At 44.5% G+C, this 14,815-nt stretch overlaps 1 protein-coding gene across 4 annotated transcripts in view; it reads left to right on the forward strand.

Annotated features, from left to right (window-relative positions):
• The window catches only part of LYPD6 (LY6/PLAUR domain containing 6), a 38,184-nt gene that overhangs the window by 5,215 nt on the left and 18,154 nt on the right, over window positions 1–14,815 (forward strand). Inside the window, exon 1 of one of the 4 annotated variants that reach the window (XM_013303193.3) lies at window positions 32–139. The exons of the other annotated variants lie outside the window; for them this stretch is intronic. The gene's annotated coding sequence lies outside the window, so the exon portion shown is untranslated. Of the gene's footprint in view, window positions 1–31; window positions 140–14,815 lie in introns of those variants that run through there. 4 annotated transcript variants of the gene reach the window in all.

The raw sequence follows: 14,815 nt of genomic DNA on the forward strand, positions 1-14,815 counted from the left end.
TAAGATAACGCTCTGTGCATCTGTTGCTAAAGTCATATGTTCTCGTGGGCTTCCACCAACCAAAATCCCAAGGGGCAGCAGTGTAATTTCAGTATCCCAAACAAACCTGAATCTTTTCAAGCCGGCGTGCTCATTTCTGGTGAGTGCATGCGCTTTATGTGAATGCAATAAGCAGAAAATATCCGATCGGGTGGCCACTGAGATGTTGTGATAAGTTTAACTCTGTTTCTCATGCGTGTTGTCAGGGACGATGCATGTGATGCTCATGTTTGTTTTGGAAAGGCTTCCTGAAATTACAGCGATGCTCACTTCGAGTCGATCGGTGAAGTGCGTTTAGGCGAGATAATGCGTTTGATAGTTTTGATGTGCACGTGCGGTTATTTAGACTTGATTCGTATATGTTGGATAAATACTCGTCTCATGATATTTGCTTGAGTGTTGCCGCATAAGGTTTATGGCATTTCTGTAGGTCTAAATGATGTGAAATAAAACAGACCATTTGAATTTTCTGAAACAAGGCAAACTTTCAGATAAAGGTAGTTTTGACATGAGCATTAGTGGGTTTTCATGACCAATTCTGTTAATGTGGTATTCTGTATGTTTAAATAGTTACTGGATTTTATATTATTTTCCCATATTTTGTTTTCATATTTTTGTCTTAGTGAGAGTCTAAAGCTTAACCAGTATAGGGCTGGATTTCCTAGAAATCCCTACTGGTTTCAGAGTGCTCTTTCCAGACAAACATTTGGGGCTAAACTGCCGAGGAAGCAGATGCCAGTCTGCAGATACCACCGGTTAATATCTCTTGAGATGTGTTTATTCTCTTAAGGAGCTTCCAGTCCCCAGCGAGGCTTCTTGACGGTGAGATCAGAGGGGCTGGCGAGGGTGCTGGCCGGCGTCTTGGGTCACCGTGTCGAGCGGCGCTGGAGGAGCGGGTCAGCATAGGGTAGGGATACGTCTTTCAAAGCCAACTGTAAATATTGAACTTGAACCCGGTGTCGCTGTGGTAACGGCTGTGACTTTGGGTAGGTTTATACAGCTTCCAAACGAGCTCATTTTGTGGGTAGGAACTGTGGTGCTTCAGAGCATCCAAGGGAATCAGCGATAACAAGTAGTTTGGGGGGAGTGAAAACTTCATGGATACCCCCCAGGACAAGAAAAGACTAAGTGTCCTTGCCCTCCTTGTTTTACCTCCCATCTCTGCTGCTGCTGTGTGTGTGTGCATGCATATATATGTGTGTGTGTACATCTGTCTATCTTAAAAAATATATATATATATTTCTTAGATGGTCTTCAAGGATTGAAAAGATTTTGCAGTTGTTTTATCAGCATCAGGCAAGCTGCTAAGTATGAATTTCATTGCTATGAAGTTGTTTTCAGCAGGAGTTTAGCTTGCATCTACCAAACTGTATGCTGCTTCAACATACAATAGACTACAGAGCTTTTTGTGTGCTTTTAAAAGGTTTTAAAAATTCATATCATAGTTAGTCTTTCCCCAGATAAAAGAGGTTTTAAGCAGCTTCTCCCTCAGTATACCTTGGTTCTAGATCTGATACTCAAATGGCAAAAGGGAAAAAGACTTTCTCATTGGGTTTTGTTCTCCTGGGTCTTTTTCTGTGGCACTGATTTATTAAGCAAACTTCAGCTGAGGCAGCCAAGAGCACTGTTAAACAAGTGAGTGTTTACCTGCTTAAGAAAGGTAGAATTTTTTTATATACTGAAATATTTTATCTGGGAATAACATGTGGTTTCGTTTGGTTTGGTGTCCAGACAACAAGCTTCTGGCTTTCTGGAACTGATGAAATAAAAATCTTTGAACATGACCCAGTCTGACAGCAAACCGGGCAGCAACGTGCCTTGCACCAGGGACCCCGTGAGCCCCACGGCTCAGGAAGCCTGCTTCCTTACATCTCTGTGCCTTATGCTGGTTTGTGGCTTGTAATTAAATTCTTTTTCCATTATCAGGGCACCTGAAAGTTTTCTCTCTTTCTTTCTCTGTTTGGTTCGGTTGTTTTCTTTCTTGTTTTGGGGGTGGTGGTGGTGTTTTTGGTTGGGGTTTTTGTGCCTAATCAGCTACTAATGCAAGCTGCAGTGTTTCCTTAACTGAGGCACTCGGAGGATGTCCTCAGTGTGCGTTTGATAATGTCGCAGCCCTTACCTTCATGCCCAGCCCGTCCAGATACCACTGATGGCTCTGAGCATTGCTACATATGGGAGTAGGAGCAGAAAGGTGCATAATGACACACACTCTGATACGACAGCAAAATCCTCCTTTCCCTAGTAAATCATGCGGAAGATGGGATCAGAAGAAGGATGAAAAAGGGAGAAAGAAGTAATAACAGGTTGCTTTTTTGCCTTCTCTAGTGAAAGGGTTTAGAAACGCTGGGATGACCATTGCATGACCTGGTGCACTGACTGGTGGTGCGATTTGAGGTGGGAAATTCTTGCATATGGACCTGAGCATTGTTTCCCTCACCTTGAGAGTCTGGTGCCATTAAAACTTTTTAGTGCCTCTAATAATAGAAAAATACTTATTTCCTAGCTGGCTCTTAAATGCCTTTTAGTGGATTAGTTTGAATCACATCAACTAAGAGCTTGATAATCTGCCAGCCGCTAGAGTTGGGCCAAAGCTTCATAAATTAATGAGCTCAAGGTGATTAGTACAGGTCTTGGTGCTTTGGACCATGCACCAAACTGTTGCCGCGCAAGGTGTGTACCACAGTACGTCTGTCACTTTTTTTCCCTTTTAATTCTTACGCTGTGAGGGTGTTTGCCTGGCTTGGCAGTCAAAGTAAACACGGAGGGCTCTGTCTGATGCTAGTGAATGAAAATTATATTGAGGTTCCAAAAAGTAGGAACAACATTATAACCACTGCTTTATTAGAGATGCTTATTGCTGCGGTAGTTCTGACTCCAGTCTTGACTCAAGGCCATCAAGTGTTCAGAAGGTTTCTACCTGGTATCCATTCACAGGGCCTGTTATGGGAAGAACTTTTAAAGTCTTGCAGCAACACTTCTGTGTTGCTTTTGTGAATGGAAAAATGTCTCCGTACAGATGTGTGGGTGCACCTATCGCATAGAGCTGTGGAAGCTACACAGAGCTTCTGTGGACACCAGCGCATCTTGCTGATGAGCTGTTCACTGCTAGTGAGTCACGGAGAGGAGCTGACCTGTTGCCGTTTCCCAACAGGGTGTGTTCTGGTGATGTCTTTAGCACACACGTTGTCTGTAGAATTTTTTAAAAATATAGCAACTTTCAGTAAAATGTAGCTTCCTTAGTAGGCAGGAAAGGCCCTTGTATTTCATAAGCTGTCAGACGGCTTCAGATGTTGGAAAAACAATGTGCACTGGCTCTCCGAATTCACTCTGGTATTTGTGGTCCAATAACAGTTTGATGGGTTATCAATGGAGAATCACTTTTCCAAGGCTGATCCCGTACCTGCTAGCTCACATCCAGCATCTTCAGGAACAGAGTGCACCTTCAAGCCATTTGGTTGAGTTTTGTCCCGTTTGGTTTAGAATACTTGATAGCTGTGTTCATTGATGCCAGCCTTTGTCTTCACTCTGTTTTTCTCTCTGATCAGCATTCATAGTGTATAACTGTGTTTTTCCAATCCTCTTTTTTCATGGATGTCTGAAAACGGTTTAAATTTGTTGGATATCATAAGCTTTCTTGAAGGAGGATTATTTTCAAGGTGATTTGTCTTGAAATGATTGCGTATGCTTTCAGTAGCTGTCAACAGCATCTGGCAGGGCTGGACCACCAGTTAGCAGCCTTAGATCTGTCTGAGCACCATTCATTTGTTGGATTTTTTGCATTATTCTCCAGAATTTCAAGTAGGACTTCAGTATCTGCTTGTTCTTTTCAAATCCAAAATACCTGCAGATCTGTGTCCGTTAACTTGGTATTCCTCAGGGCACCATGTCTCACAGCAGTTCCACTATAACTGGTTCATTATTCAGGAGTGAGGTGGTAACTGTGGTCTCTGGTGGGGCACTAAGTCTCCTTGTAGCTCCAGGAGGTGCAAGGATCTTTATTTTGTTGGTCCTTGGTTGCCCAGCTCCTGGGGTTCAGGTCCATCTTGTTGGACTTGTTGAACATGGGACATATTTGCGGTCTGTGCACGCAGCATCTGCCTCGCACTGTCGGGTGGCTGGAATAGCAGCTCGGTGCCACTGGAGCGAGGCATGGCTTAGTGGTGGGCTGGGCAGTGCTGGGTTAATGGTTGGACTTCATGGTCTTAAAGGTCTTTTCCAACCTAAATGATTCTATGAAGTATTGGAAAAGTCATGGCTCATGGACAGAACTTGCAAGACACAAGACTTGAGTGTACAATACCACACTTTCTGTGTCATCTGAAATGTTTTGGTCCTCTGATGCTTAAAATTAAGCACCGAGATTGCTTAAAGAAAGCATCACCATCACCAGATCTTCGGCTGTCATTTGCTGCTGGTGGTGAGACTAGTGCGTGCTGTGTGAGATAAACCTGCGCAGCCCAGTCCTTCATGGGTGGCATCCTCCGTGGCTGATGCTGGGGGACAGCTGGGGGATGGCAGAGTGTGTTTGTGCAGGTAACGTGCTGTTCAAGCTAAGCAGCCATTTGCCTTGGTGTGAGTGGTAGCATCTGCTTTGCAGATTCTCTCCAAATCTGACCCATAATCATACTCCTGACTTCATTGTGGTCAAAACTCCCCACTGTCTACAGCTGTCAGGACCAGTTGGCAGTGGTGTTAAATTAAGATCCAAGTGTTTTCTCAGAATTCCAAAGAGTAACTCTTCTGTCTCCAGCCGGGGTTTGAGGTTGTGTGTTCCACCCTGCGCTGTGCTCCGCATTTGGGAAAGGAGCGGCTGGGGAGGAAGGTCCCGCGGCGGGCAGGGCTGAGCCGCTGCTTTGCCGCCTGCTGCTGTGGGAACTCCCTCTGCATCTGTCCGCACCGACTTCAATGCAGCCACCTCACACAAGAGCCCACGCTGAATTTCTGTTCTGTGCACGCAGGAGCTGATAGTGCGATAAGATGGTAACTGTGCCTTGAGTTGGATGTATATATTTCTATTAACCCTGAGGGCAGTGTTGTAAAAGTGTTCTTTTGTTTCCAGTTGAGCACAGGAAGCTCATTTTGGCTGCGTTTAATATCGCTGCTCAAACTGGCGGGGAATCAGAAATTCAGTTACATGACATCGTGTCTCTGGCACAGCAGCATGGCTTGGAGCTTCTCAGAAACCAGCCCCCCCTGATCATAAATCAAAACCTGAAATAGCTGTGCAAGCCTGTCATAACAACAGGAGGCTGTATGGCACATTTTTTATTTCTTCTCTTCCGCTTCAAGAAGAAAGAAAAAATGTCCCAGCTCCTACAGCGATCTGGATACAGGTGTATAGGCAGGGGCAGGGTTACGGGTGAAGTTGTGGGTTCTGTGTTCTGGGAGTGGGTGCCTGCCCTGCCCCTCTCTGTGCTGTCGGGGATGAAAATTCACCTGATGTCCCAGCGCAGGCCATGCTCAGCTGGGGCTGCCGATTTACAGCAGAACCGGCATTGTGAGGATTGCACGTGTTCCCAGTGACTCTAAAAAACATCACAAACGTGTGCTGGCAGTTAAGACCATATGGTGGTTTAGCTTGCAAGAGTTGTAGCTACTTGGTTTCTGCTGTAAAGTTGATTTTTTCAGCCGAAAGGATATAAAACAAAGACTTAAACCACTGATTATTTTGTTTTCTCAGCTGAATAATTTTCGTGGCTAGAGTGTGCAAAGTCTTAGGGTTTCTAGTAGGCAAGTCTGGGAGAAACGAATCACTTGTGGAGGGGTGAGACCTTTCCTGCTTTCCTGTTAGTTTTATTGCACAGGGGAGAAGGCATGGATGTGCACAGAGAGTAAACGTAAAAGCAAACTCTGCAAACTGCTATCCAGTATTTTTTTTCTTTATTTCTCTAACATTTGTATTTGAGCAACGCTTCCCCCCCAGCAGGAGTGTACATGGAGCAATAGGTGTCAGCTTGTTCTGCAGGAGCCAGGACTGGTGCCTGTACCTTCCTTGGAAACAAAGCTGTAGCAGAAAGAGCAGACACCTGATCAGACATGGAAACCTGTTTTCTAATTAATTCCTGGTGCTTCTCACGCTGCTGTATAACTTTATAAGGAGTTCAGAGAGATACTGTTCCCCTGGTTTGGGAGGCTGGGTTACTGCACGCCTTATCCTGCCACATCTCGGCAGGCCTAGATTTCTTCGGTTACCGTCCCTTCTCTGCAGAAAGGTATGTTTTTTAAAAGCACTTGTTGTATTGTGAGGGGTTTCTTTATGCTGCAGATGAGGGATGTGGCTAATGGTGGGCGAGAGCGGGATGGTTTCCCAGTGGCAAGCGCAATAGCAGGAGGTGCCACGGCAGCGCTTCTTCGGCCCCAGCGCTTGGGTGAGTTGGGGTGCAAGCAACATATTTTCATTGTGTGCTTGTAACTGTGGTGCTCGGAGCTGTGGCTGCAACTGGGAGCTTATGTGTAACGCTGCCGTGGGTGTAGGAGGTGCCGGGTCCGGGTGGGTGCTGCAGCTTTCCTCCAGAGCATGGCTATGCTGCCGCTGGTCTTTGCTCAGCCTCTGCAGGACGATGCTTGCCCTTGCCAGGCAGTGTCCCAGCAGCCCTATGGAGCCAGTATTTGAAGTCAATGGAAGGTTTTCTGCTGACCCAAATGCCGATGTGCTGAGCCCCAGAATGCCAGAGGAAATAGAGCAGGTAAAGTGTCTTCTCCTGGGAATTTCTGGTTTCCAACACGTTTTTGGAGTTAGCAAGGCTTTACACCTAAATATGGAAGCAAACCCTGAAGATTTCCACTGAGATGAGTGTTGAGGGTGTAACCACTGAGATAACTGCATGTTTTTGAGCTTGTGTACTGCTGCAAGTGATGGCTGTGTGCAAGTGCAGGGCTGGAGCAGGAGCTGTGCAGGCACATGGCTGCCCATGCCGTGAGCATCCTTGCATGGCGCAGTCTTGTCTGCCATCCGCTCGCATGGCTCTGCCAGATGATGGCCGAGCATGATGCTGGGGTGAAGGAGGGCCATGCACCACCAACTGTGGGTGCTTTGTGTGGGGCCACCCCTTCTCAGCCTTCTCTTGGCCCACTTCATCTGCAGGGGCAGGTGTAGCTCCCGTGTATTAGGGAGTGCAGAATCCACGGGCAGAGCTGTCTGTTGACATAACAGCACATGGATATGTATATACCTTAACCAATATGTGTCATATAAGCTTAAAGGGAGTTTACTTACTGCATAGGTACTGACCATTTATTGAAAGTTTAGAAACATGTGAGAGAGGCTGCTGTATTTACATCTCTAGATAAGCAGCATGTTTCATTTAGCCCAGAGCTCTTAACCCCGCTGGTGGGACTTTAGGGAGAATAATTACTGGAAATAGGATCTACCAGTCAAGGAGTCATGGATAACGAACTGCTTCTCATAGCAAAAACAAAAAAAAGAATCAGAAAAGGGTTTGGGTTGGAAGGGACCTTAAAGCCCCCCCAGTTCCCACCCCTGCCCCGGGCAGGGACCCCCCCCCCCCAGCCCAGGCTGCTCCCAGCCCCATCCAGCCTGGCCTGGAGCACTGCCAGGGATGGAAACAAATATGAAAGGGAAGCAGGGGCTGAATGATTCTTCAAAAATTATATGAAAGGGTTGAAATTACTAAAGGGGAAGGTTCTCTGGTTGGGAGGTGGCAGATGTTGGGCCGAATGTGCAGCTGATGGTGAGCCTCACTGGCTTGGCACTGCTTTTTCTAGCTCCTGTGCCCCCTGCCCAAGATTCTAACAAATAATCATTGCAACCAGAAACGACACGTGAGCACGTACTAGCACCATGCCTATATTTCTGAGTATGACCAGAGTTGACTTCAGTCATGAGCTGGGTGAACATGGTCAGTGCCTGGAGCTTGCAGAAAGGTTCCCAGTTCTGTAATTTCCCTGCAGTGCTGCAGAAGCTGGGGGCTCTTCCCTGGACATAATTGATTTCCATTCCACACTTCCCAGTGTGGAATTCTATCAGATAATCTTGCTGCCTATTTATAGTACTGGTTTGCTCCGTAATAATGTCCCATTGTTTAAGGTTCTGTTTTTAATGTCTTTCTTGCATTGATACTTCAGGATATTTACAGCTAGTGCACGTTTGACTTAAAAAGGGAACAGAAATGCTATTTATCTTTAGATAGAACCCAACATGGCTTTAAGCACGTAGATGGTTTTGTAGCCAGTGACTTGTGACATAATTAGACATTATGGAAGTTAAATCAGTCCTTCAGTGTCAAAATGTGTATCTTTTGGTGAGTGTGGTGGGGACGATCATAGATGTTGTTGAGTAAACTATGTTTTATCTATAATATTCTTAGAAGGGCCATCATTCCCTATAAAAAAAAACGTGGCCTGATTTAATTTTTTGTGAGGTTTTAATTACACATAAAAGATAAAATAACTAAAATAGTGCCATAGAAAGCAATTTGGAACGCTTCTTATCAGACATGTTCTCATGTATTCTTCAGACCACTAAGATTTTTGATTTTTCAGCCCATTTGTTGATTAGCCTCCCTGTTGGCTTTACGGAGTAAACTTCTATCATACATGAGTCTAGGCTGATTTAATATTTTTTTTTCAGGTTTTCTGTGATCTGTAAAAACTTTCACATAAGCAGTTCTTACTAGTGCTTGCCATAGTGTTCAGTTTATGGAGTTGGTTGTTTTCCTCTGTCTTTTCAAATCACGGTGTGGGCTGGGTTTGCTGGCCTGGCTGTGCTATCAGCTGTATGTCTTGCACAGCAGTACTGGCGGTGCTGAGCCATGGGCGATGCTTTGCTAATGCAAAGGAGCCTTCAGCTTGTTGGACGTGGTTTCTCAGTGCTTAGGGAGGTCTTTGCTAGCAAAGATGTAAAATGGTGTTGGCCTAATGCTTCAGTTGGAAAGCAAAACTGTACAAAGTTTCAGTTCAAATGTTTGAAAGAAAATGGTTTTATTTTGGCTTAAATATTCCTTTGTATTTGCTGTGATAAAAATCTAGCAATGTTGTGGCTTTGGCTGGGGAGTGTCTTTGCTAGCAGCCCATTTTCTCCCAAGGCCAGAGGAAGAGATGTCCTCTCAGGCTCATTATTTATGGGGGTAGATGCTCACTGTCAGCACTGGAAGTAATTGTCAGAAAAGTTCAATTTTAGAGAAATTAGAAGATGAAGAGCAATATATTTTCAAGTCAGATCAACATTTCACTGATCAGATATGGATTCCTCAACAAGTTGGGGGTAGGACCGAGAGTGGAGATCAGGTCTAATGAAAACCAGTAAATCATGGTCTTCCAGCATTGAAAATGTCAGCAGTGACATAATGAAAGCTATATATCGTGGCCTGTGGAATGCCAGATGATTCATGTGTGAAAATTAAGCAACTGGTTAAATCGGGGGGGGGGGCACATTTTGAAAACTACATCTGCTTTTAGCATGTTCTGTAGGTGAGCGTTTCAGGCAGATGAGTTGGAGCATGATTTTGAGGTATTCTTCAGCTATTCTGGAGATAACATCTCTTAGCTGGCAGACACTTGAATTACTGATGATACTCCATAAACACTCTGTACCTTGGGAAAGTGGACTTTCTAATGCCAAGATGATGAGGCATTTGGATCTAGCAACAGGCACAGCAGATTAAGAGATAAACAAAGGAGCAGAGGAGTCTGCAGTGAAGCTTGATCTCCAGGAGGTGAGAGGTTTGATGGAGCAGACGGAAGATGGAGCAGGAGGAGGTCCACCTTAGCTCCCAATTACTGATATGGAATGCATTATTTAATATTGTATATAATATTTGCCATCTGGTGAGCTAATGATATGAAAGCATCTCAACGGGACGAAATGGACAGCGGTGGAGATGACAGTGCATAGAAGGGTGGTGGGTAGAAGGTGTTAACAAAGGTGTTAGGGCAGATGCACGAGACATCAGAGTGGGGGGCTGGTTACAGCTGAAGGCAAAGAGGGATGAGGATGCCAAAAAACCCTGCAGAGGTTGCCTGGCTGCCCCACATAGGAGCCTGCCCCAGCTAGGTTTATCAGAGGCACAAGACCGAAGGGTGACAACTGTGATGCAGAGATGTTCCAAGATGGAGGGGGAAATTATTTTTTGAAGTTCAAAGCTTAACCAATGCCAAGTAGGGGTTATGTTTCAATTAGCATGCCAGAGATTGGTAAAGTTGCCAAGCAGTACATACTGACCTGGTGTGACCAGCTGTAAGGTGGTTGGTGGAGATGCGCGCTCAGGTGCACCCCAGTGAAGCAAGTCAAGGAGACCTGTACTGGTTCGTACAGGTGTGACTCCATGCAGATGGGCAGGAGAGCAGACCCGTTAGCTTCAATGTTTTCCTCATTTTCTTACGGGGTGAAGTGTAAAGAGATGTGGTAAAATTGTTCAAGGAATTTGGTTTTCTTTCCATCTTGGGCAATGCAATCTCTTCATGACTCAGCTCCTGTTCCCTTTTCTCTGCTGATCTCAGGCAAAGTCTAGCCCTTTGTCCTGGCTTACAGGCTCTTGCCTTCGTGTGCTTCACTCTCCTGTTCTTGTTTGTTTTGTTTTTATTACCAGAACCAGAGTTTGCCCGGTGCTCCCATGGCTCCCAGGATCTAGCCCACAGAGCCTTCCTGTAAGGTCCCCAGTGGTCTCCCTGCCCCCCTTCCTCCTTAGCCCTTTTTTAGGTGGCAGTATTCATGTAGGCATTATTTCTGCCATGAGATGAAACAAATGTATGAATATAAGTTTTTTATTTCAGGAAAATATCAGGTAGCTGGGCTTCATCATTTCTGGGAGGTTCACTTTTTCTGTCCTTGTGCGCTGTTGTTGTTTGAAGTTAACCGTGAATCGACACGGTAAATAACCAATGAGCTCCAGGTAATTCTTTCTGGTGGGTTAAAGTAACGATTGCAAGAAAAAAAAAAAAAAGACGACAACTGCAAAACACAACGAAAAACCCCAAACCAGCAGCAAAACCAAAAAAATTATTTTCTGCTTACAAATGAATAGGGCTGGTTTAGCAAAAAATCCCAGAGGATGCGCACCTGGTTTTGTGCTTCCAGTGATTCTAGTGCGACAGCGTTTACCTCTCTGTGCAGTATCTTGATTTACTGTTATTAAAAAAAGAACAAATATTTGCATTAGTTTGATGACGTGTTAGCAGACAATTAATGGTCATGGGAATGGTTTCCTGTTTAGATCTGTTATAGAACATCAGTATTTTTAATGAGAATATTGTGTTATGCCCATACCCTTACTTTTATGTGATTTGTACGCAGTAAAATGGAGGAATGATTGACAGTAATTAACTATAAGTGAAATGTGGGGAGGGTGCAGATCTTGTACGAAAATCAAATGAAAAATTAAATGCACTGGTACAAGGGGGAGTGAATATGTCTCTGCTTTACTCTTGGAGTTTTCATTTTACACATAATTCACTTTTTAATCAGTTGCCCCCAAACAGCGAAGTGGTTTGGAACACTTCAGCTTCAGAAAGATGAATTAAAACTCATGTTAATCAGCTATTCAGTGAACAGCGTGTACAGACTGCATTGCTCTGGCAGGCTTGGCTTGAGTCGGGTTGCAGGGCGAGCATTTTGTCCATCTGTAAGTTGTAATTATCATTACATTGCGTTAACAAGATGGGGTGGCTATTGCAGGGAAGCTTTCTGTACAAGCAACAGGTAAAGAACTTCCCGTAGGAAGGCGCGTATATGCTGCTGCTCGGCTTCGCAGGCCATGTATGCGTGGATAAGTACCAGGGAGCACCCCAAGGTCTCCATCCCATAAACCTACTGATACCCATTGGTGCGGTGCTGGAAGCTTGAAAAGCTCACGGGAGTGGTGACTAAAATGAGGATGGCATTTTATAGCTTCCCATCGTGGTGGAGATGATAATTTTTATTTTAATAGGTGCTTTTTTTTTTTTTTTTCCCACAGACAAGTTACAAAAAATAAAGGAATTAAATGGCTTTTTCTGGGAGGACAAGTGCTGAATTATTAATTGGCCATTGAATTGAAATAACACTTGAAAGTCTTATGAAGCAGAGGGAGTATTGTTTGTTTTGGGTTATGCTGGGTTTTGTTTTTCTGGAAAAGCTATTGAAAATGTGAATGAATTAATGATGCTAGTGTTTGTTTACTCATGGATTAACTAGACAGCTGAAAGAACACTGGTCAGTTCCAATTTGGGTTTCTTTTGCATTACTTTAATGATATGTAGCTTTTCTAATGTTCCTGCTGAATAAAATATGCATTAAAATTGGAGGGATGGCAGTGGAATAACTTTGAGTAAAGCTTTATGAGAAAAGTATTTTAATTTCAGTATCGCATGATAGAAAATATGAAATCAGATTAAATTTGCTCTCAGTGTAACAAATTATGGAGATCTCTGCAAAGAGAGGTTTGCTACAATGTCTGTTATAGATCTTATGGAGCAAAGGGTGGCAGTACAAATAATAAAATAGCGGAAGAGAAAGTTCTTATTTATTTTGGTGTGCAAAATTGGTTTTGCATGCCACCTTTGACTTGGCTAGATGTGGGCGCAAGCAAACATAAGCTACTGTTTGTTTTTTTCTATCAGGAGAGAAATGAGAATGAGATACTTATCTGAAGGATCGTTGCACGAGCCTCTGGTCGTTGTTCATTAAACTTTATGTAGGTGCTGCGAGCATATAGCTGGGAATGGTCAGCCCGTTGCCAATTATTTCCCTGAGGGTTGGCTGCCGACATTTGTGCGGTGTCTTCTGCAGCCGGGTGTTAGATGTGCTCTTTGGAAATAAGCAAAAGCGGACATGTTGTCCTCATACGTGTCCCTTCCCTCTGTGGCTTGCCTGTATTTTTGATGCCTTGCACCAGCGGGAATTCACGTGTGGGTCGGGAAATAAAAAAATAGCATGAACTTGGGGTGAACTGCCAAGGGAACAGAGCCCTTCTGCAGCCTCGTCTATGCGTGGCCGGGTCTCGAACAATACCACCTGGTGTTCATTAACTACTACATAAATATGTTAAATTGTTTGGGGGAAAAACGTGGCACTACAGCGTGAATAGGCAAAGCCAGGGAGTTCATTAGTATCTCGCCCATCACGAGGAATAGTAATGGCCTGATGCAGTTTACATTGATTTTGGTGACAGAGCTCTCCTTGGTGGGGCAAAAGCTCAAGTTTTGAATTTGTTCATAATAATAAAAATCTCATTCCCACAATATCGTGTTTTCAGGGCTGATCTCTGAACTTCTGCAAAGCTCGCTCTGGGTCAACGCCGAGCAGTCTGTGACTCGGTGCTTAATCTAGCATGTCAAATGTGCGGGGTGATGTCCGAGAAGAACTGTCACAAATCACTCTGGAGAGCGGAGGGGGAAGGCATCAGGAGACCAAGGACACAATGGTGCAGATTGATGTATGGTTTTATTAAAGCACAGTTTGTTGCATGATGGACAAGTGTTTCAGCTCACCCTTTAACATCTTCATCAGGGTTTAATACAAGAAGTTTCTTGTTGTCAATACTTCTGGGGCAAAAATGGTGAACGTAGCCTTGCAGGAAAGTGGGGAAAAGATAAGTATTTTTATTTTGAAGATGTCTTTTTCACCAGTTAGATTTTTGAGATGTCACTAAGCTGTTGGTTTTTTTTAATTTGGCCCGAGCATGCCTGGTTAATTGGGTAGAACTCATTTTTGTAATCAGAAGGGTTTGGTGCTTTGGCTCTCTGCTTTGGTCTCTCCCCAATTATTCTGTGTAACAGTCTCCTTTCACAGCCAGAGCCGTAATCCTGCCCATTTGAAAATGACGGGTTTGTTTGGAGACCCATTTTCCACAAAACGCGACCAACCCTCTCTTGCCATCTTTTACAACTTGAAATGTTAGTTGCAGTAGCACAAATAAACTGCTCCATGAGTTTACCCGGGACTGACCTTAGGCTAAGCAGTCATTCCTTTGATCCTTCAAAAATACTGGGTTTGTGCTGACGATCCTCTTGGTCTCCAGATTGTCCCAATTTTCGAGACTTAATAAAAATGCAACCTTAAAAGCTCAGTGGGACCATCTCATTCTTTTAAAACAGCTGTGGATATGTGTCCGCTAGCCTGGTATGTAGACTACTAGAAAACTATTTTCTGGAAGATTTTCATGTCTTGGCTGCAGATTAGATCATTTGCCAGCTACATCTTTGTAAGCATGGGGTGTGTCCTCCTGTTTTGTTTGATTCCATGTGTCTCTGGCATCTCTTACTCTTTGGCTACGTTTTATTTAGTAACATGCTGCAATGTTATTCCTGTTTTCCTAGCAGATGCATCGCACAGTCGTGTTGTCAGTGCTCCCCCGTATTTTAACTGCAATGTTCTTGCTTATTGGGTTTAAATGTAAGTAGGAAAGATGGCCCAGGGTGATCCCAACTACTGTTGTCACACCCAGCCTCACCAAAATTTAACTCAGTGCATAGGCTCAGGACCTTGTTTTACTTTTCCCTAGGAGAGCACCGGCACCCTGCCTGCTCCCAGTGCCGTTTCGTGGCGTGGCCACTGACCCTGGGCTGGCAGTCGTAGCCCCCCTGCCCCAGAACACCCTTCCCTGGGGCTGGCTGCACGGAGCCTTGCACCTCCTTTTTCTGCAAGATATGCACGAGGAGCAGAAAGGAGCCGTATGCAACGCGTGGTCCACAGGAATAGTATCCCTGCCTTGGACAGAGGAGCCCTTTCTGTTGCCCTCGTGAACTTTATGTGTTTTTTTAGGAAATAATTTAACCACCCTTCTCCCCTTTGCAGAGGGGTCTGGCCGCTGGAACTCAATGGCTGGGTTTTTTGCTTATT

Source organism: Falco peregrinus, chromosome 8 (assembly GCF_023634155.1).
Source record: "Falco peregrinus isolate bFalPer1 chromosome 8, bFalPer1.pri, whole genome shotgun sequence".
Lineage (NCBI taxonomy): Eukaryota > Metazoa > Chordata > Aves > Falconiformes > Falconidae > Falco > Falco peregrinus.